Below are 8,533 nucleotides of genomic sequence, written 5' to 3'. Positions count from 1 at the left end.
AATTAGGCATGTACATTGCTTTTTAGGCATGATGCTATTACACATTTAATAAGGCCCCTGCTGCAGTATGACTGGTGTCCTTTATGACTGGTGTGAAATCAGAGGCCACGAGCCAGCGAACACCTGGGGCTACCAGAAGCTGGCAGAGGCAAGGAAGGATGCTTGCTCTCCCAGAGCTGTTGGAGGGAGAGCAGCCCTGCCAGCACCTTGATCAGACTTCTGACCTCCAGAACTGTGAGAATAAATTCCTGTTTTAAGCCACCGGTTTGTGGTACTTTGTTGCAGCAACCCTAGAAAACGAATATAGTGGTTCCAGGGGAACTTGTTTGTGAAGATAAGATAAACTAGGGGATGTTTGTGTGCTAAAGGGAAGAATCTAGTAAATGGAGAAATTGGTGATGCAGGAGAGAGGGGGTAATTTCAGGAGTCAAATCCTTATGAAAGGGGAAGGACATGGAACCCAGAGGACACTGGGCTCCTCAGGGGTGAGAGGGGAGGCTGAGAATGTGGTGCTAGAGCCTTGCAGATCTCGGGATAGTAAGACAGACATGTGTCTGGGGTAGGAAGGGGACTGGGACCAAGATTGAGATGGGGAAGGGATTGGGGAAAAGTTTGAGGAGAGAAAAGGTGCGAAGGAGTTGCTTTGTAAATCAGGAAATCAAACATTCTCGGGAAATATTAAAAGATTCCAGGCCCATCTGAGACTGGTGGCCTTAAATTGGAAGTAAGGCCCATCAACACAGCTGTTCATTTTCCACACAAACATCCTGTGCTTCTAGTGCTGCTGTAGATTATGTGGGTATTTAGCTGTGTTGGGTTTTGTTTTGTTTCGTTTCTTTTTCTTTGTCTTTTTCCAGGTGAAAGTAAAGAAAGAGGAATTAGTTTGTAAAGGAATGACTGTAATTATTTACCAAAGTGAATGTTGTTGTTTGGATTTAAAATTTTGCTGAGCGGCCAAGGGGCAGCTGAAGTTGACTCCTGGAGTATATTCCCAAGAGTCTTCTTCAGAGATGGCCTATGTGTTCCTTTGTCCCAGGCCAGGTTACAGGGAACTTGTTGGAAGAAAACAATCTCAGTCCTGAATTTTGTAAAAAGAAGGGGAGGAGACACTGAGGCAGATTCCCAAGGTTGGAGGGAAACAGGGAAGAGATTCCCCTACAAGGGAGCTAATAGAGGTCTAGGGGCCCCTATTACCAAGGATCCAAGATGGAGGCTTGAGGAGGAGCAGAAGCTCCAGGCCGTTGCAAGGACGCCTAAGAGGCCATCCTCTAGGCATTGTGGCCCTGGGCCTCATCAGAGAGAAGACCCTCATCTAGGAATTACAGGGAGCTCAGAGGCCTCAGTTTCCAAGCACCACACTGGCTCAGTGGGCCAACCAGAGTGGAACGAGGGAAGGAGGGGCCTCAACAAATGTTTCTGTGCCTGAGACCACCCTGCCTCACTGCTCTGGGTTTGTCATGACCTTGTGGCTGAGGCTGAACATGAGAACCCTAATGCTGACTCAGATGAATGTGCAGTCACAGGACTCAAGGCCAGGTAATTTGATTTTTAAAGAAATTAAGACAGCTGACATCTGAATCTCAAAAACACTATGCTCAGTGACAGAGGCCATGCATTTCCATGAAGTCTAAAAACAGGGAAATTTAACCTGTGGTGATAAAGATCAGAGCAGTAATTTCCTCTGAAGGTAGGCGTGGGGACAAATGACTGAAAAGGTGATAAAAATGCTCTACTCATGATTATGGTAATGGTAACACCACCATCAGGTAGAACACACAATTTGTCACTGTCACTGTATGTAAATTAACGTTACAATAAAGTATTGACTGGGAGCTCCCAGAAAGGGCAGAGGAAAAAGGAGCGATGGAAGAAAGAAGGAAGGAATCAAAGATGTCATCAGATGCTTACTCCAGGCTATCTCAGATGATTCACTCTCATTGGATATTTGTCACCCATTGACCCCCTAGTTTGTGCCAAGTGAGCAGATTTAAAAAAAAAAAAAAAACAAACGTAGAAGCTATAGATAGGTACATGGAGCTCAGATCTGGGTGGGGTAGAAGGACTCGGCTCTTGGGACAGGTTTGAAGAGCAGGCAAAGCACGCATACTCTGGAGGAACTGGGGTTCTCTGAGACCAGAATCCACCTGCACTTCTCCTTCTCCTTCTCCTTAAAATCCTGAACATGGAACCACAGTCTTGAAGCCCAGGGCTTCCCTACCACAGTCCTTGTGAAGGAGCTTGTGACAAATGCTGATGTAATGCTGAGCCTGGGAAGCGATTCTCAATTCTCTTGGAAACTGGCTGCGCTGAGCCCCAGCCACCGCGGTGCAGGTCCGGGACCCTGGGTACTGAATTTTCCATTGTCACTGGAGAAATGGAGCAACAGGGGAAGGAAACTCTCTCAGACATGCTGTTCTTTTCAGGAAACCAAGGGCTTCCCTGAGGAAACTTAGGAAAATGACATTTCCTCAGACTGGACTCATCCTGGGGTGACTTCCCAAAACACTGGGTTAAATTGGCCTGATTGTTCATCTTCTTCAGCTCTCTTTAGAAAAAACAAAACAAAACAAAACCTGTCCTTCTGGATCTTGATATCAATAAAGAAAGAATCTGAGACTGTTAGAAGCACTGATAGACATTTTGGGGAGATAACAGAAACAGTAACATTGAAAACAGCAACACACAGCCTTCCAGAGAGCCCAAGTCTGCCCATGTTCTTGCAGCTGAATAACTTGTCAGCTCTAGCTAAGCATTTTGCACTCAAAGGAAGATCTCAGGACTATTATTTCCTATGAAACATCCCAAGATGCCATCCATCATGAGTTTGGAAGTAAAATTTAAAGGTCTTCAGTAAGGCAGCATTTGCTGACATCCCATAATCTGTGTTATGACACTGCTTTGTCAAGTGACAAGGTTTGCTGTTCCTCTGCTCAAATGAAGTGGGATGTTTTAAGACACGGTTCTCAAAGTATGGTGCCTGGAGCAGCAGCAGCAACATCACTGGCAACTTGTGAGGCAAATTATCTGACCCACACCCACCCCAGACTAACTTAATCAGAAACCCTGAGGGCACACCCAGCAATCTGGGTTTTAACAATCCCTCTGACGCCTGCTGAAGTCTGAGAAATACTGCTTTGAGCAAATCAAAAGCGGAGCTTCCTCTGGTATCAATTCAGAATTGAATTCAGCTTCTAGGAACGACTTTCAAAATAAGAATGATTTAAACAAGGTACAAGTTCATTTCCCCAACATATAAAAGAAGTTCAGAGGTAGATGTTCAGGGTGAGTATGAAGGTGCCATAATATCAGATGGTTCCTTCTGTTTTTCTGCTCTGTTATCCTTAGTGCATGGTTTCCAATATCAAGGTTAATTCATGGTTCAAAACAGCAGCTGGAGCTCAGAATGCTACATCTCTGTTCCAGGCAAGGATCAGGAGAAAGGGGGAAAAGAAAATAGGATCCATTCTAGCTATTTGTATCATGTTAAAGAAATCTCCCCAGATGTCCTGTCCAACAGTTTCCACTTACATTTTTTTGGCCATCATAGTTTTTAAGAGAAGCTTGAGAATATAGTCCTGAGCTTCAGCTTGCCAGCTCAGATCCTGGACTTCTCAGCAAATATAATTGTAGAAGCCATCTCCATATAGTACATATCTATCTATCTCCTATTGGTTTTGTTTCTATGGAGAACCCAGACTAATACAAAATCCAAGTCTTCCCAAAATATATTCTGATGCAGTAATCTCCTAAGAGACTCCATTAAAAAAGAACTCTCTGGTCAAGTGTTATCAATCCTGTGTTATCAATCAACACAGGAAAGAACCTAGACATCACTATAATTTTCTAAAAAGACTGTTCTTGCTAGAAAGGACATCTACTTACTTAACAGACATACTGTTTATCACTTAAAGTGAGTTTTTGTAGTAAAAAATAAATAAAATTGTTGCATTGGGATTAAGTTTTATTATAAATTCTTAGGACTTATTTCTGAATCTGTGGCATCTGCTTAGACTATATTTCAGGTTTCAGTCATAGAACATGGGCAAGCAGTTATGGAACCTGCATTCTCAGGGAGAGTGGAAACAGTGCAGAGAGAAAAATGGGGTGAGAAATAAGTGAAAGGGTAAAGAAAAGCAGTGTGCCTGCCTCGAGATAATTTTGACATAGAGCTCTGATTAATGTATGCACTAATTAAACCATTTCCAGATTTTTCAGTCTGAAAGTAGGTCATCTGCGCCAACACCCAATCACTCCAGGTGATTGTGAGACTATTGCATTCTCCATGTCTAAAGGCCACTTGACACTCAAGGATGCCTCCCTGAGTGGTAACTAGAGTGGCTTTTCTCATTAGATGGCTCACTCCCTTCCTTACTGCGAACTCTTGCCAAGGCAGCTGTTTAAATAATCAGCTAGAATGATAAGGTCAAGGCTGTCCTTTTGTTATTTCCCTGGAACTCTGTGTTCAGGAAAAAGTTTCCCTGGACTGATGGGTATGGCCAGGACAAGACCATATGGAAATCAAAAGTGGGAAGGAAGAGAGCAACCTCAGGAACTTCACCCCAGTGAGATGACAAGTGAGCACAGCATTGGGCAAAAACCACAGAATCCTTTGTGAATTTTGTTTTCAAGGGCATAAACCAATGGCTCTCCACAGTGGTCATCTCCAGCAACAGTTTGGAAAAGAAAACAACATCAGTACATATTGAAGATATTAAAGCCAACAGAATACTATCTCTAAGTGAAAGAATAGAATTATGAGAATGTTGTTAGCTACCATCATGGAGGCCACAGGAGGTGCTGTTGTAGCCCACCCAGATCTCCTTACTGGAGTGCTGGGAGTATTTGCGGCTAACAGGGAAGTTCCCTTTCTCCAGGGAATTGTCCCAGGATGAATAGGGATCATGTGACCCAGATGCACTGGCCAATCTGGGAGCAGCCCCTAGTCAGTGACTGGTGCACACTGGGGTAGAATGTCAGCACTCTGGCTTCAAGGTGAGACAACCCTGTGGTATGATCCATACTCTAGAGCTCCCTGTCAATCAAGTCAAGCCTGGACATTCCCTAAGGACACATCCTTGCTCAGCTCTCAGTCCCATCTTGCTTCCTTTACTCCCCTTCTCCTGAGAGGCCCCAAATCTCACACACCCAAATCCTTGTCTCAGACTCTGCTTCTAGAGAAGACAACCTAGGACAGTCACTGAGTCCAGATATCTTTTATGGAGCTATTCTAAATCCCCTCTGCTTTAGCTGAAGACCTTGCATGAATTTTTGTTTCCATGCTATGGTCAGTACAAGAGTTAAGATTTCAAAGGTCTTCTTTTCTAATTGTATCTCTGCATCCTTCTATTTTCCCTACAAATTGAAGACTGCAATGGCCAGTGGTTTACCTGCTGAAACAGTAATTTCCTGACTCATTTTACATCTGCTTTTCAGTCCACAGTGGCACAAGATGCTGGGGGATAGATACAAAGTCATGGAGAATAAAAGAATGCTGCATTTTTCCAAATCCTCAATGTTCTTTAAAGGTTTTGGAAGTAGAAAGCAAACAGTTTTACGTTGAGGTCAACATTGCTATACCATGGAGTAGAGTGCGAGCCACATTCACATGAATTTCTAAGGAGAAACAAGAGACTTTAAAGAAATTATGGCCCTGGCTGGTGTGGTTCAGTTGGTTGGAGTGTCATCCAGAAAACCAAAAGGTTGCGGGTTCAATTCTCAGTCAGGGCACAAAGCTAGGTTATGGTTTCAGTCCCCAGTCAGGGCATGTACAGGAAGGAAATGATTGATGTTTTTCTCTCACATTGATATTTCTATCCCTCTCTCCCTTCTTTCCCCTCTCTCCAAAATCAATAAGTATGTCTTTGGGTGAGGATTTAAAAAAAGAAATTATGGGCTTTGTATGAGAGGCTTTTGGTTCTGTCCAGAAAATCCCTGAATAGTATCCAAAGAGATCTAAGACATGTTCTTTCCCAATAGTGGCAGTAAAAGAATTGCAAGGGAGGGGGGCGTAGGCTTATGTTTTTAAAACAAAATAGTGAACACTCCTAAAAGACTGTTTAGTAAAACTGAGCTTCTGAAACTGTAACGTGCATAGAAATCACTCTGGGGGTCCTGATTCAGCAGGGCTAGAGTGGGCTCCAGTTTTCCGCATTTCTGACAAGCTCCTGGGTGATCCCAGGTTCATAGTCCCAGACTACTCTTTGAGTAGCAAGAATATAGAATGCAGCCTCCTACCTGTGTATGCATTGGGTTTCAAATTATGGGTTTCCCAGCCTGCAGGAAGGGGATGAGGATGAAAAAAAGACAAACATCCCACTCGAGTGTCTGCCCTTATGGCGTTAGGTCCCGGAGGCTACCAGGTGAGACACTATCGCTGGCCCTCCCCCCTCTCTAGGCACAGCCAGGCTGTAGCCAGGACTGCACGCTGGACCATGGGGCTGCCAGGAAGAAGTGCCCTTGGACAAAAACCCCACTGGACTAACATAAAGGTTAGTCTCCCAATAATCCCCTGTAGGCAGAACTGATGCTCAGCCAGTATACCTGAGGAAGACTGTCCGGTCGTTAAGATCTTGACATACTTCCCTCCCAGGAGATTAAATGCCCCTGTCCTAAACTACCACAGAGCCCTTTCACGGCCTCAGCTACCCAGGCCCCTCTGGTCCAGCCACAGAAGACCTGCCACTCAAGCCCGCTCCAGACCATCTCGCCAACATCACAGCAGGTCTGCATTAAAGTTGCCAAATAGTTATCAACCCTGCCTGCAGGAAACAGCAAAGGACTTTATCATTTCAGTAACACTTACATTAGCACACTTATTTTTTTTTTAATTGAGGTAACATTCATAGAAAATAAAATTAACCATTTTAAAGTGTACAATCCAGTGGCATTTGGCACATTCACAATATTATATGACCATCTAGTTCCAAGATATTTTCATTACTCCAATACTCAATACAATTTTCATAACCCAATACCCATTAATGCTACTCCATTCTCACTTCCACCCACTTCCTGGAAACCACTAATCTGCTTTCTTTTTCTATGTATTTGTTCCACTTGGATGTTTTGTATAAATAGAACCATACAATGTATGATCTTTTGTGTATGAGTTCTTTCACTTAACATACCATTTTCAAAGTTTATCCAGTTATAGCATGTACCAGTGTTCTTTTTTAGGGCTGAATAATATTCCATTGTATGCTTATCCATTCATCACTTGAGAAACATTTGTGTGGCATCCACTTTATGGCTATGGTGAATTAGATAGCACATTCTTAGAATTCTCCCTTGGAGCGATTTTTGAACCATAGGAGGAAAGAGAGTTCTGCCACCTGCCTGAATACACCTAACTTTTTAGACTTGGCCTGAATTAACTTTTTTTAGTTTAAAACAGTTTGCTTAATGTGAAGGCATGAAAATTTCTGGAGATCTGAATCCAATATTCTGTGGGTGCTGAAGGCAGTTCAAAAAGGGGAGTTCCAAAACTGTTTGTGCAATGGCAGAGTTAGAGGAATAAGTGGATAAGGAGCCTGCATCCTAATGGATCTGCTTGTCCCTGAGTTTGCTGCTCAATGATTCCTTCTGCTTAAACATCCATTACAATTCTTTATAGCCGTATCTTACACATGCCCACCTAAGCCGAGATCCCCCTAAATCAAACTCTGAGACAAGAATCTGAGTACAAATAGTTATTTGGGAGATTTCAACAAGCACATGAGGAGTCATGAATCAACACAGGGAAGAAGGAAAAGTAATACAGCATGTATTAATGAACAGGTTACCCCTTAGACACCTGAGGTTCAATCTTTCTTGGAACACACCACAGAATAATCGCCCTGAAGTATGAGGAAGACAGGGTATTTGTCCACTAATTCACATCCTTCATTTGTTGCAGACTGCTCCTGGGCTCATTAGGTCCATGGTTTATCAAAGCTGAACACAAACAGGTTGAGCATCTTTCTCTGGGCAAGGAAACCCTTCAGGTCAGTAATGTGGCAGGTGCTTGAGATGAGAGAATATATGCATGTGTAGAAAGTGCTGCCCCCCACCCAGTGCTGCCATGGAACTCAGGAAGGGCACCAGTAGCACCTGCTGCAACGCTGGACAGTGGGGTACCCATGAGCTGTGATAAAGAAACTGGGGGAGAGAAGTAGACTGGACTTGGTCATCAGAGACGTTTTCTTGGAGGACTTCCTGGAAGAGATGAGACCCCTACTGGGCCTTAAAAGGTGAGGAAGAAGGCAGGAGGTACTTTCAGGGGAAGCTGCCTAAAGCAAAGGTACCAAGAAAACAACTACCTTTTATTCAGGAATCACCACCAACCACCCTAAAGGACAAGCTGCAAAAGTGAACTTTGCCTGTAAAGGGTCCATAAAAGGACAGAAGAGAAATTTCTTTGCACTTGACAAAGACATCTTTGCAGGGTGAGGGTAGGCTGACAAGGAAAGAGAGTTGCTGTTTCTTGCCCCTGGGTTTTAGGAAGAAGCAGCAGACTTTATTGGAAATGTGGAAGGGAATTTGATAGCCCGAAAAA

The sequence above is a fragment of the Furipterus horrens genome, unplaced genomic scaffold (assembly GCF_987537825.1).
Source record: "Furipterus horrens unplaced genomic scaffold, mFurHor1.1.pri manual_scaffold_8, whole genome shotgun sequence".
In the NCBI taxonomy this organism is placed as follows: domain Eukaryota; kingdom Metazoa; phylum Chordata; class Mammalia; order Chiroptera; family Furipteridae; genus Furipterus; species Furipterus horrens.
This window is presented reverse-complemented; position numbering follows the sequence as displayed.